The sequence below is a fragment of the Salvelinus alpinus genome, chromosome 9, assembly GCF_045679555.1.
Source record: "Salvelinus alpinus chromosome 9, SLU_Salpinus.1, whole genome shotgun sequence".
Lineage (NCBI taxonomy): Eukaryota > Metazoa > Chordata > Actinopteri > Salmoniformes > Salmonidae > Salvelinus > Salvelinus alpinus.
Genome location: NC_092094.1, coordinates 6,173,747 through 6,188,973, shown reverse-complemented (window position 1 = coordinate 6,188,973; position 15,227 = coordinate 6,173,747). Strand labels below are relative to the sequence as shown.

Sequence of the window (15,227 nt, the reverse complement as noted above, 5' to 3'; positions counted from 1 at the left end):
CAATAAATAACAAATATTCAAAACAGTCAAGAAGTCTACAGGAATGGAACGTCGCATTCAAATATAGGGCTCATATTTTAATAGGGTTCTATAGGGTTCTGGTCTAAGGTAGTGCACTATATAGGGAATAGGGTTCTATAAGGGCCCTGATCTAACGTAGTCCACTATATAGGGAATAGGGTTCTATAAGGGCCCTGGTCTAAAGTAGTGCACTATATAGGGAATAGGGTACAATAGGGCTCTGGTCTAAAGTAGTGCACTATATAGGGAATAGGGTACAATAGGGCTCTGGTCTAAAGTAGTGCACTATATAGGGAATAGTGTTCCATTTGGGACATATCCTGGGAGTAGGCTAGGTTAATTCTAGGTTAATTCCAGCTTAAGTCCAGCTTAAGTCTAGCTTAAGTCTAGCTTAATTCTAGGTAAATTCTAGGTTAATTCTCAGTGTCTCCTCCAACACACACCAAAAGAAAACATTCTGCATCACCAGTCCTTTTCCTGACACCACTGAATATAGCCTAGGCCTGGCTATAAGCAGCCATTGTGGTTATTTGAAGAGCCTGAACCTATCATTTGAGGAGAAAAAAAACACACAAAAACAAGCTTCATGTTTCAGATGACAAGCTACCACCACAGGATAATCCCAGTCAGACTAGTCTACCACCACAGGATAATCCCAGTCAGACTAGCCTACCACCACAGGATAATCCCAGTCAGACTAGCCTACCACCACAGGATAATCCCAGTCAGACTAGCCTACCACCACAGGATACTCCCAGTCAGACTAGCCTACCACCACAGGAAAATCCCAGTCAGACTAGCCTACCACCACAGGATACTCCCAGTCAGACTAGTCTACCACCACAGGATAATCCCAGTCAGACTAGTCTACCACCACAGGATACTCCCAGTCAGACTATCCTACCACCACAGGAAAATCCCAGTCAGACTAGCCTACCACCACAAGATAATCCCAGTCAGACTAGTCTACCACCACAGGAAAATCCCAGTCAGACTAGCCTACCACCACAGGATACTCCCAGTCAGACTAGTCTACCACCACAGGAAAATCCCAGTCAGACTAGCCTACCACCACAGGATACTCCCAGTCAGACTAGCCTACCACCACAGGATACTCCCAGTCAGACTAGTCTACCACCACAGGATAATCCCAGTCAGACTAGTCTACCACCACAGGATAATCCCAGTCAGACTAGTCTACCACCACAGGATAATCCCAGTCAGACTAGCCTACCACCACAGGATACTCCCAGTCAGACTAGTCTACCACCACAGGATACTCCCAGTCAGACTAGCCTACCACCACAGGAAACTCCCAGTCAGACTAGCCTACCACCACAGGATACTCCCAGTCAGACTAGCCTACCACCACAGGATACTCCCAGTCAGACTAGTCTACCACCACAGGATACTCCCAGTCAGACTAGACTACCACCACAGGATAATCCCAGTCAGACTAGTCTACCACCACAGGATAATCCCAGTCAGACTAGTCTACCACCACAGGATAATCCCAGTCAGACTAGTCTACCACCACAGGATAATCCCAGTCAGACTAGCCTACCACCACAGGATAATCCCAGTCAGACTAGTCTACCACCACAGGATAATCCCAGTCAGACTAGCCTACCACCACAGGAAACTCCCAGTCAGACTAGCCTACCACCACAGGATAATCCGAGTCAGACTACCCTACCACCACAGGATAATCCCAGTCAGACTAGTCTACCACCACAGGATACTCCCAGTCAGACTAGCCTACCACCACAGGAAACTCCCAGTCAGACTAGCCTACCACCACAGGAAACTCCCAGTCAGACTAACCTACCACTACAGGATACTCCCAGTCAGACTAGCCTACCACCACAGGATACTCCCAGTCAGACTAGTCTACCACCACAGGATACTCCCAGTCAGACTAGTCTACCACCACAGGATAATCCCAGTCAGACTAGCCTACCACCACAGGATAATCCCAGTCAGACTAGTCTACCACCACAGGATAATCCCAGTCTGACTAGTCTACCACCACAGGATACTCCCAGTCAGACTAGCCTACCACCACAGGATAACCCCAGTCAGACTAGCCTACCACCACAGGATACTCCCAGTCAGACTAGTCTACCACCACAGGATACTCCCAGTCAGACTAGCCTACCACCACAGGAAACTCCCAGTCAGACTAGCCTACCACCACAGGATACTCCCAGTCAGACTAGTCTACCACCACAGGATACTCCCAGTCAGACTAGTCTACCACCACAGGATAATCCCAGTCAGACTAGCCTACCACCACAGGATAATCCCAGTCAGACTAGCCTACCACCACAGGATAATCCCAGTCAGATTAGTCTACCACCACAGGATACTCCCAGTCAGACTAGCCTACCACCACAGGATACTCCCAGTCAGACTAGCTTACCACCACAGGATACTCCCAGTCAGACTAGCCTACCACCACAGGATAATCCCAGTCAGACTAGCCTACCACCACAGGATACTCCAGTCAGACTAGTCTACCACCACAGGATAATCCCAGTCAGACTAGCCTACCACCACAGGAAACTCCCAGTCAGACTAGTCTACCACAACAGGATAATCCCAGTCAGACTAGCATACCACCACAGGATACTCCAGTCAGACTAGTCTACCACCACAGGATAATCCCAGTCAGACTAGCCTACCACCACAGGAAACTCCCAGTCAGACTAGTCTACCACAACAGGATAATCCCAGTCAGACTAGCATACCACCACAGGATAATCCCAGTCAGACTAGCATACCACCACAGGATACTCCCAGTCAGACTAGTCTACCACAACAGGATAATCCCAGTCAGACTAGCCTACCACCACAGGATAATCCCAGTCAGACTAGCCTACTTAAGTAAATGTGATATTTCAGTTTTTTTATTTATAATAAATGTGCAGAAATTACTAAAAACGTGTTTTTGCTTTGTCATTATGGGGCATTGTGATGTCATTATGCTGTATTGTGATGTCATTGTGGGGTATTGTGATGTCATTATGGGGTATTGTGTGTAGATTGATGAGGGGGGGATAAAAACAATGTAATCAATTTTAGAATAAGGCTGCAACGTAACAAAATTTGGAAAAAGTCAAGAGGTCTGAATACTTTCTGAATTCTCTGTATACCTAGGCTAAATATAAGCCTTCCACAACCATTATTTTATCAAAATAGTTTAATAATCACTGATCTGGCTTTCAAGTCTGTCTATAAAAATGCCCTTTTTTGTTACAAATTTATCTACACTGAACCAAAATATAAACACAACATGTAAAGTGTTGGTCCCATGTTTCATGAGCTGAAATAAAACATCCCAGAAAGGTTCCATACGTACAAAAGCTTATTTCTTTCAAATTTTGTGCACAAATTTGTTTACATCCCGTTTAGTCAGCATTTCTCCTTTGCCAAGATAATCCACCCACCTGACAGGTGTGGCAAATCAAGAATCTGATTAAACAGCATGATCATTACACAGGTGCACCTTGTGCTGGGGACAATAAAAGGCCACTAAAATGTGCAGTTTTGTCACACAACACAATGCCACAGATGTCTCAAGTTTTGAGTGAGTGTGCACTTGGCATGCTGACTGCAGGAATGTCCACCAAAGCTGTTGCCAGAGAATGTAATGGTCATTTCTCTACCATAAGCCGCCTCCAACATTGTTTTAGAGAATTTGTCAGTACTTCCGACCTGCCTCACAACTGCAGATCTCCGCATCCGGCTTCTTCACCTTCACCCAGTGGGTGGGACTAGCTCCCCAGTGGGTGGGACTAGCTCCCCAGTGGGTGGGCCTGGCTCCCCAGTGGGTGGGACTAGCTCCCCAGTGGGTGGGCCTGGCTCCCCACTGTAACTCAGTAAAATCATTGAAATTGTTGCGTCCCGCGTCTATATTTTTGTTCAGTATATATAGTTAGCATCTTATTGATGAATTTGATGTCCCAAAAAACTTGCATAAACACAGTGAATATAATGTAGGCCTTACTGTTAGGGTAAACCACTTCATGTCACAATCCCCCCCAACACTTTCCCTGGTTGCCACTACTCTTGCTCAATTAAAAATGTATCAACACATTTTTTAAATCACCCCCCCCCCCCCCAAAAAAAATATATTTTGAGGTAGCGTGGCGTTTTACCCCCAAGTAACCTACAATTGACCGGTGTTACATTCAGCCCCACTCTCCCCTTATGTACTCGGATAAAAACGTTTAAATGGTGCAGTTCATATTTAGGAGTTGGGGGGGGGAAACAAGTAGGAACGGAAAGATCCCCCTCGTTTTCCCCACGAATACAAGAATTGTTGCGTATCGACTGCTTGTCAGAATGCATGTCTTCTTCCTTATGGCACTCGTAACGTCAATGCTTCTCGAGAGGAATATTTATCACAGGCAAGTAGATCAACTATTTTACGGTGTGGACAGATTTTTCTATTCAAAACTCGTTTTGTTTGCAGAGGAAAAGTACATGTGAACTGTTCTAGCATCTTCAAAGTGTGCCTCGGCAGAAATATTGTTTCATGTTCCATATTTGTTTAGCATGGCGGAAATGATTTTGCCGTGGCACCATGCCACAGCTAAAATGACTGCAGCAGAAACACTGCTATGACACTGAAGACAGAACCAGAACTGAAGCCATAGAAGGTAGTACTCCCAATTCCCTATAGTGACATATCAAATCACCTTGTTGAACAAAACAGCAATCATAAAGCAATCATCTAGACCTATGAGTCACGTTAGGCGTGCATCTGTTGATTGTAAGAACACTCAGTGACTGAATTACTCAACTTTCCCTAAACAAGCCTGAAACCATTAGTCAAAGATATTTTACAGAAAACAAATGAACAAGAGACTTTCAGCATGCTTATTGGGAAGGGCACTCAACATGCTCGGCACTAACACAAACGACTGATGATTGGTTGAAAGAAATTGATAGTAATAAGATTGTGAGAGCTGTTTTGTTAGACTTCAGTGCAGCTTTCGATGTCATTGATCACAACCTATCGCTGAAAACAACGTAGGTGTTATGGCTTTGCATCCTCTGCCTTATCATGGATTGATAGTTACCTATCTAATAGAACACAGAGGGGTTTCGTTAATGGAAGCCTCTCTCATGCAAGTTCAGATGAGTGTGGTGTACCGCAGGGCAGCCGGCTAGGACCATTATTGTTTTCTGTTTTTACTAATGACCTTCCACAGACCTGGAATAAAGCCTGTGTGTTTATGTACGCTGACGACTCAACAGCATAGCTGCAACAGTAAAATAACTAACAGCCTTAACATAGAGCTCCAGTCAGTTCTAGAATGAGTAAATAGCAACAGGTTTAACATAGAGCTCCAGTCAGTTCTAGAATGGGTAACTAACAATAGGTTTAACATAGAGCTCCAGTCAGTTCTAGAATGGGTAACTAACAATAGGTTTAACATAGAGCTCCAGTCAGTTCTAGAATGGGTAACTAACACTAGGTTTAACATAGAGCTCCAGTCAGTTCTAGAATGGGTAACTAACAATAGGTTTAACATAGAGCTCCAGTCAGTTATAGAATGGGTAACTAACAATAGGTTTAACATAGAGCTCCAGTCAGTTCTAGAATGGGTAACTTGCAATAGGTTTAACATAGAGCTCCAGTCAGTTCTAGAATGGGTAACTAACAATAGATTTAACATAGAGCTCCAGTCAGTTATAGAATGGGTAACTAACAATAGGTTTAACATAGAGCTCCAGTCAGTTCTAGAATGGGTAACTAACAATAGGTTTAACATAGAGCTCCAGTCAGTTCTAGAATGGGTAACTAACAATAGGTTTAACATAGAGCTCCAGTCAGTTCTAGAATGGGTAACTAACACTAGGTTTAACATAGAGCTCCAGTCAGTTCTAGAATGGGTAACTAACAATAGGTTTAACATAGAGCTCCAGTCAGTTCTAGAATGGGTAACTTGCAATAGGTTTAACATAGAGCTCCAGTCAGTTCTAGAATGGGTAACTAACAATAGGTTTAACATAGAGCTCCAGTCAGTTCTAGAATGAGTAACTAGCAACAGGTTTAACATAGAGCTCCAGTCAGTTCTAGAATGGGTAACTAACAATAGGTTTAACATAGAGCTCCAGTCAGTTCTAGAATGGGTAACTAACAATAGGTTTAACATAGAGCTCCAGTCAGTTCTAGAATGGGTAACTAACACTAGGTTTAACATAGAGCTCCAGTCAGTTCTAGAATGGGTAACTAACAATAGGTTTAACATAGAGCTCCAGTCAGTTCTAGAATGGGTAACTAACAATAGGTTTAACATAGAGCTCCAGTCAGTTCTAGAATGGGTAACTAACAATAGGTTTAACATAGAGCTCCAGTCAGTTCTAGAATGGGTAACTAACAATAGGTTTAACATAGAGCTCCAGTCAGTTCTAGAATGGGTAACTAACAATAGGTTTAACATAGCGCTCCAGTCAACAACGAAAAGTATAATTTTTTGGGACAAATCACTCGCTCAACGCTAAACCTCATTTAGATCTAGTATTGAATAATGTGTCTATTTAGCTGCGGAGACTAAACTGCTGGTTGTAACCCTAGATATCAATCTGTCATGGTCAAAAACATATAGACTCAGTGGTTGTTAAAATGGGAAGAGGTCTGTCCACGACAGGACGTTACTCTGCCTTCTTGACATCTCAAGTCGACCATGCCATGGTGCCAACCATTTAATGTTCATATTTAGAGAGTGGTTAGGCTACATTTCTCTATCCCTAGCCCTAAGCTTTATAAGAAACCAAGTGGCGGGGCTGTTTTTTGAATTACGGGGTGGGCCTTTAAGCCTAATATACAGTATGCCTACTGTCCCAAACAAGAAAAGAGAAATGTTAGTTCTGTTCGTGACCATCACTGAGGGTGGAAACTCACAATTTAGCCTAGATTTAGCCTGGACTGTCTGGTTTGTATCCCTAAGAGAATAAGCTACAGCCAGCAACAGGGTACGGCAAAGCAAAGCACAGATCCTTATTTGAAAAACATAAAAGTAGTGAATGGTAGTGTGTGTGCAACTATGCACTCAGAAAACAAGGTCCTCTCGAAGCTGCCATATGTCACCACACAGAGACCAGGGGGTCCTATTTATATTACAGCATGGCTCCTTTTGCATTGGCCTGGTTTCCCTCTTTAAAAAAGGTTTGGCATGGGGGGGGGGGGGGTCAGTTTCACACTGTGAAGCTTGTAGTAAGCTAGAGGGGGCACACAAACAAACAAACACACACACACACAATGTGGGGGCAATCCCGATAGATGAAATCAGTGTGTGCTTTGTTTCTCAATGGGGATACAGGGGTGCTACCCAGGATTACGACGGTGGTGTGTGTGTGTGTGTGTGTGTGTGTGTGTGTGTGTGTGTGTGTGTGTGTGTGTGTGTGTGTGTGTGTGTGTGTGTGTGTGTGTGTGTGTGTGTGTGTGTGTGTGTGTGTGTCAATAACGCTGTGGCAATAAATGAACAGCTACCCGCTCAGCCTCAGCCCTGCTGTAAACCAAGACCACAGGAGCTCTGATGCCAAACTCTCTCACGCACACTCACACACACACACACTTAACATCGCTTCAGAGGGTGGCCTATAGAACAAACACACACCGATCTGACCTATATACACATCTGTGACTGAGTCTATTACCCTGGCAGGGTATACAACCCCCCGGGGTTAAAATCTCTTAATACCATGATAGTCCCCAGCTCTTAACAGCAACAACTGTTGGCTCACAGGGAAAAGTGGAGGAGACATGGACACAGAATCCCTTTTTACACTTGAGGATTATTGCGCCAAGCCTCCCAGTACAGTCATTGAACGGGATGAGTCCGTCTACCATCCACTTCACAAATCAAGATTGAGATCATAACCATTGAGCAAAGGACCTAAAACATCACTCTTTTTAAAGTGTCAGTGATGGATTAATAATTCAGATAGCTACTATACAAATACGTTTAGTATAATCAAGCAATAATGCCCATAGCCAGAACAGCCCTTAGACTCCATTTTACTGAGCAAATTCGCCCTAAAGTTACCGGGTTATCTTTTTTACAGTAACTCAAATATAATCTAACTGCAGCTAAACAAAGTCCATTACCTAGATAAAATAACTTTAGCTTACTTTATACCTAGCTTGTTATCAGGGCAAAAGTTATAGAAGTTCTATTTAGAAAGCGAATACAACGGGGTCATAAAAAAAGCAAGGAAATGTAGCTCACCTCGTCTAATAATATTAGCTAAACATCTGACAATCGCACAAATAAACAAATACTTACTTTTTGGTGTAAAATGTGGAGTTAACGGTTAGCTGTAGCGGACCTCCGTCTTCTCGATTGTCCCGTTGTGTGTGTGTGACTGACTGTGTGACTGAACGGGATGTGTGTGGGAGAGAGAGAGAGAGAGAGAGAGAGAGAGAGAGAGAGAGACGTGTGTGGGATGGAAAAGCGTGGAAGACCGCCACCGTGCGGTAGACATGGGTAACTTCCTTAATCAATCCCTTTACTGCTCGAAAATAAAATCGTATTATTATAGGCCTACGCAACACAAATGTTTTTCTCTGCAAATAAATAATTATTGCAATTAACATAATAATTTAAATGTTTCCATTTTATGTTGTTCTTACTGTCCTATAAATAAAACTATAAGGTTATTTTGTGTAGGTGAGGGCCTTTAAAAATGTAGAAATAAGCCTACTCTTGTTCATGCATGAGTCGTTAAAAAAATTCTCACTTAATATTTAACATAATCACTCTTACATAAAATCATCTATATTTAAAGTGCATACGACATGATAGTACCACATTCCTATAGCTGTTATTATAAGATATGTAAAATATTCCACCATGACTAAAAATAAATAAATCAGGCTTCATGACATTGTAATGTAAACAGCAGCACAGGGGAGCTATTTAGCTGCCATTAGGTTAAACCTCACGCACACACACACACACACACACACACACATTGTACCATCTAAAATCGCCATGAAATATATTATCCAATAAGCAAAAATCTATTATTTTTCAGCTGTTTGAAGCTGTTGTACAAAAGTAAAATAAGCAAAAATGAAACTTCAGGAACGGAAGCATAGAAATAGTGCACATAGAACATATCTACCACTTTTTAGACTTTCAATGCGAATGACAGAGCTATAACAAAAAAATGTCTATGTGAATTTGGTCAGGTGCTCTGAGATTTTTTTTTAAACAATACTCTTGGAAGAAATTGTGTTTCAGATGTGGGGTATCAGGCAACAACCAAGAGTATGAAAGACCTGTATGGAGAGCAGCAACATTGATTGACTCAAACACAGAAAAGAGATGGCATGCGCATTGCTAACAAATGTCTACTTTTGGAATTTTATTTATATTTGTTTTTTTTGGGGGGGGGGGGGGGGGGGGGGGGTTAGGGTAATCACCACCGTGACAAAGGCGTTTGTTCCTTTTGAGTGGCAAAAATGTATTTCTAAAAAAAGGTTTTTGGGGTGTTGTTTTAACACTGTAGGGTGTAAAGTCGTATTTTCATATTTCTCACGGTGGGTTTTGAGTGAATTTTAATCAATCAATATTTCTCACGGTGGGTTTTGAGTGAATTTTAATCAATCAATCAATCAAATGTTTATTTATAAAGCCCTTCTTACATCAGCTGATATCTCAAAGTGCTGTACAGAAACAAAATATTATAACAGAACATGGCCAAGATGTTCAAATGTTCACAGATGACCAGCAGGGTCAAATAATAATCACAGTGGTTGTCGAGGGTCAGCACCTCAGGAGTAAATGGCAATTGGCAGTACCACCCATGACTTCCAGTCCTGTAGCCTTCACCAAGTGAGTGCCTAAATATTTTAAAATTGAAATTAAACTCCTGGTTTTGCAGGCCACACCATGCAGGTCACATTATGATGGCTTGCAGAGTGATGTGTAATTTCTAATGGAATCCAGTCAGAGTTAGGATATCCCCAAACAATTTTACTTTTAAAATCACCCGCAACCTGAATTTAGAATGACTGCCAAGGTAATGAAAGTTTATAAATGAGACAACCTAAACCATCTAAACTAGAACAACCAGCTCAGCAACGGGAGCAATAAGGCCAACTGCTAACCGATTGGATTAGTTTAGAAAAATCTAAAATGTGTGTTATTTATCATATTTTTTATTAAATGTATGTACACATGCTGATTTGACAGGAGAAACTGCACCTTCAAGAGGAACATCCCTACTATGCATCCATCATTTGAACACAGACTCACATTTACATTAATAACGTGATGGCAGAAAATGGAACAGTAGTAACAACAGTAGTAACAGCAGTAGTAACAACAGTAGTAACAACAGTAGTAACAACAGTAGTAACAACAGTAGTAACAACAGTAGTAACAACAGTAGTAACAGTAACAGTAGTAACAACAGTAGTAACAACAGTAGTAACAACAGTAGTAACAGTAACAGTAACAACAGTAGTAACAGTAGTAACAACAGTAGTAACAGTAGTAACAACAGTAGTAACAACAGTAGTAACAGTAACAGTAGTAACAACAGTAGTAACAACAGTAGTAACAACAGTAGTAACAGTAGTAACAACAGTAGTAACAACAGTAACAACAGTAGTAACAGTAGTAACAACAGTAGTAACAACAGTAGTAACAACAGTATTAACAACAGTAGTAACAACAGTAGTGACAGTAGTAACAACAGTATTAACAACAGTAGTAACAACAGTAGTAACAACAGTAGTAACAGTAACAGTAGTAACACCAGTAGTAACAGTAACAGTGGTAACAACAGTAGTAACAACAGTAGTAACAGTAGTAACAACAGTAGTAACAACAGTAGTAACAACAGTAGTAACAACAGTAGCAACAGTAGTAACAACAGTAGTAACAACAGTAGTAACAGTAGTAACAGCAGTAGTAACAACAGTAGTAACAACAGTAGTAACAACAGTAGTAACAGTAACAGTAGTAACAACAGTGGTAACAACAGTAGTAACAACAGTAGTAACAGTAGTAACAACAGTAGTAACAGTAACAGTAGTAACAACAGTAGTAACAGTAGTAACAACAGTAGTAACAGTAACAGTAGTAACAGCAGTAGTAACAACAGTAGTAACAACAGTAGTAACAACAGTAGTGACAGTAGTAACAACAGTATTAACAACAGTAGTAACAACAGTAGTGACAGTAGTAACAACAGTATTAACAACAGTAGTAACAACAGTAGTAACAACAGTAGTAACAGTAACAGTAGTAACAACAGTAGTAACAGTAGTAACAGTAACAGTGGTAACAACAGTGGTAACAACAGTAGTAACAACAGTAGTAACAGTAGTAACAACAGTAGTAACAGTAACAGTAGTAACAACAGTAGTAACAGTAACAGTATTAACAACAGTAGTAACAGTAGTAACAACAGTAGTAACAGTAACAGTATTAACAACAGTAGTAACAGTAGTAACACCAGTAGTAACAGTAACAGTAGTAACAACAGTAGTAACAGTAGTAACAGTAACAGTGGTAACAACAGTGGTAACAACAGTAGTAACAACAGTAGTAACAGTAGTAACAACAGTAGTAACAGTAGTAACAACAGTATTAACAACAGTAGTAACAACAGTAGTGACAGTAGTAACAACAGTATTAACAACAGTAGTAACAACAGTAGTAACAACAGTAGTAACAGTAACAGTAGTAACAACAGTAGTAACAGTAGTAACAGTAACAGTGGTAACAACAGTGGTAACAACAGTAGTAACAACAGTAGTAACAGTAACAGTAGTAACAACAGTAGTAACAGTAACAGTAGTAACAACAGTAGTAACAGTAACAGTAGTAACAACAGTAGTAACAGTAGTAACAACAGTAGTAACAGTAGTAACAGTAACAGTGGTAACAACAGTGGTAACAACAGTAGTAACAACAGTAGTAACAACAGTAGTAACAGTAACAGTAACAGTGGTAACAACAGTGGTAACAACAGTAGTAACAACAGTAGTAACAGTAGTAACAACAGTAGTAACAACAGTAGTAACAACAGTAGTAACAGTAGTAACAACAGTAGTAACAACAGTAGTAACAACAGTAGTAACAGTAGTAACAACAGTAGTAACAGTAGTAACAGTAACAGTAGTAACAACAGTAGTAACAGTAGTAACAGTAACAGTGGTAACAACAGTGGTAACAACAGTGGTAACAACAGTAGTAACAACAGTAGTAACAGTAGTAACAACAGTAGTAACAGTAACAGTATTAACAACAGTAGTAACACCAGTAGTAACAGTAACAGTAGTAACAACAGTAGTAACAGTAACAGTAGTAACAACAGTAGTAACAGTAGTAACAGTAACAGTATTAACAACAGTAGTAACAGTAGTAACAACAGTAGTAACAGTAACAGTAGTAACAACAGTAGTAACAGTAGTAACAACAGTAGTAACAGTAACAGTAACAGTGGTAACAACAGTAGTAACAACAGTAGTAACAACAGTAGTAACAACAGTAGTAACAACAGTAGTAACAACAGTAGTAACAGTAACAGTATTAACAACAGTAGTAACACCAGTAGTAACAGTAACAGTAGTAACAACAGTAGTAACAACAGTAGTAACAGTAACAGTAGTAACAACAGTGGTAACAACAGTAGTAACAACAGTAGTAACAACAGTAGTAACAGTAACAGTAACAGTGGTAACAACAGTTTTAACAACAGTAGTAACAACAGTAGTAACAGTAGTAACAACAGTAGTAACAACAGTAGTAACAGTAACAGTATTAACAACAGTAGTAACAGTAGTAACAACAGTAGTAACAGTAACAGTAACAGTGGTAACAACAGTGGTAACAACAGTAGTAACAACAGTAGTAACAACAGTAGTAACAGTGGTAACAACAGTAGTAACAACAGTAGTAACAGTAGTAACAGTAGTAACAGTAGTAACAACAGTAGTAACAGTAACAGTAACAGTGGTAACAACAGTGGTAACAACAGTAGTAACAACAGTAGTAACAACAGTAGTAACAACAGTAGTAACAGTGGTAACAACAGTAGTAACAACAGTAGTAACAGTAGTAACAGTAGTAACAGTAGTAACAACAGTAGTAACAGTAACAGTAACAGTGGTAACAACAGTAGTAACAACAGTAGTAACAGTAGTAACAGTAACAGTAGTAACAACAGTAGTAACAGTAGTAACAACAGTAGTAACAACAGTAGTAACAACAGTAACAACAGTAGTAACAGTGGTAACAACAGTAGTAACAACAGTAGTAACAACAGTAGTAACAACAGTAACAACAGTAGTAACAGTGGTAACAACAGTAGTAACAACAGTAGTAACAGTAGTAACAGTAACAGTAGTAACAACAGTAGTAACAGTAGTAACAACAGTAGTAACAACAGTAGTAACAACAGTAACAACAGTAGTAACAGTGGTAACAACAGTAGTAACAACAGTAGTAACAACAGTAGTAACAACAGTAACAACAGTAGTAACAGTGGTAACAACAGTAGTAACAACAGTAGTAACAGTAGTAACAGTAACAGTAGTAACAACAGTAGTAACAGTAGTAACAACAGTAGTAACAACAGTAGTAACAACAGTAGTAACAGTAACAGTAACAGTGGTAACAACAGTGGTAACAACAGTAGTAACAGTAGTAACAGTAGTGACATTAGTAACAGTAGTAACAGTAGTAACAACAGTAGTAACAACAGTAGTAACAGTAGTAACAACAGTAGTAACAGTAACAGTGGTAACAACAGTGGTAACAACAGTAGTAACAGTAGTAACAACAGTAGTAACAGTAACAGTAACAGTGGTAACAACAGTGGTAACAACAGTAGTAACAACAGTAGTAACAACAGTAGTAACAACAGTAGTAACAGTAGTAACAACAGTAGTAACAGTAACAGTAGTAACAACAGTAGTAACAACAGTAGTAACAACAGTAGTAACAACAGTAGTAACAACAGTAGTAACAACAGTAGTAACAACAGTAGTAACAGTAACAGTAGTAACAACAGTAGTAACAACAGTAGTAACAGTAACAGTAGTAACAACAGTAGTAACAACAGTAGTAACAGTAGTAACAGTAGTAACAACAGTAGTAACAGTAGTAACAACAGTAGTAACAACAGTAGTAACAACAGTAGTAACAGTAACAGTAGTAACAACAGTAGTAACAACAGTAGTAACAGTAGTAACAGTAGTAACAACAGTAGTAACCGTAGTAACAACAGTAGTAACAGTAACAGTAGTAACAACAGTAGTAACAACAGTAGTAACAACAGTAGTAACAACAGTAGTAACAGTAACAGTGGTAACAACAGTAGTAACAACAGTAGTAACAACAGTAGTAACAGTAGTAACAGTAGTAACAACAGTAGTAACAGTAGTAACAACAGTAGTAACAACAGTAGTAACAGTAACAGTGGTAACAACAGTAGTAACAACAGTAGTAACAACAGTAGTAACAGTAGTAACAACAGTAGTAACAACAGTAGTAACAACAGTAGTAACAGTAGTAACAACAGTAGTAACAGTAGTAACAACAGTATTAACAACAGTAGTAACAACAGTAGTGACAGTAGTAACAACAGTATTAACAACAGTAGTAACAACAGTAGTAACAACAGTAGTAACAGTAACAGTAGTAACAACAGTAGTAACAGTAACAGTGGTAACAACAGTAGTAACAACAGTAGTAACAGTAGTAACAACAGTAGTAACAACAGTAGTAACAACAGTAGTAACAGTAACAGTGGTAACAACAGTAGTAACAACAGTAGTAACAACAGTAGTAACAGTAGTAACAACAGTAGTAACAACAGTAGTAACAACAGTAGTAACAACAGTAGTAACAGTAACAGTGGTAACAACAGTGGTAACAACAGTAGTAACAACAGTAGTAACAGTAGTAACAACAGTAGTAACAGTAACAGTAGTAACAACAGTAGTAACAGTAGTAACAACAGTAGTAACAGTAACAGTAGTAACAGCAGTAGTAACAACAGTAGTAACAGTAGTAACAACAGTAGTGACAGTAGTAACAACAGTATTAACAACAGTAGTAACAACAGTAGTGACAGTAGTAACAACAGTATTAACAACAGTAGTAACAACAGTAGTAACAACAGTAGTAACAGTAACAGTAGTAACAACAGTAGTAACAGTAGTAACAGTA

At 39.7% G+C, this 15,227-nt stretch overlaps 1 protein-coding gene across 1 annotated transcript in view; it reads right to left on the bottom strand.

The window, feature by feature from the left end:
* LOC139584212 (CD82 antigen-like) overlaps positions 1–8,407 on the bottom strand; it is an 82,043-nt gene extending 73,636 nt beyond the window's left edge. The window contains exon 1 of the mRNA XM_071415799.1: positions 8,322–8,407. The gene's annotated coding sequence lies outside the window, so the exon portion shown is untranslated. The remainder of the gene's footprint in view (positions 1–8,321) is intronic.
* Positions 8,408–15,227: the final 6,820 nt, after the last annotated feature.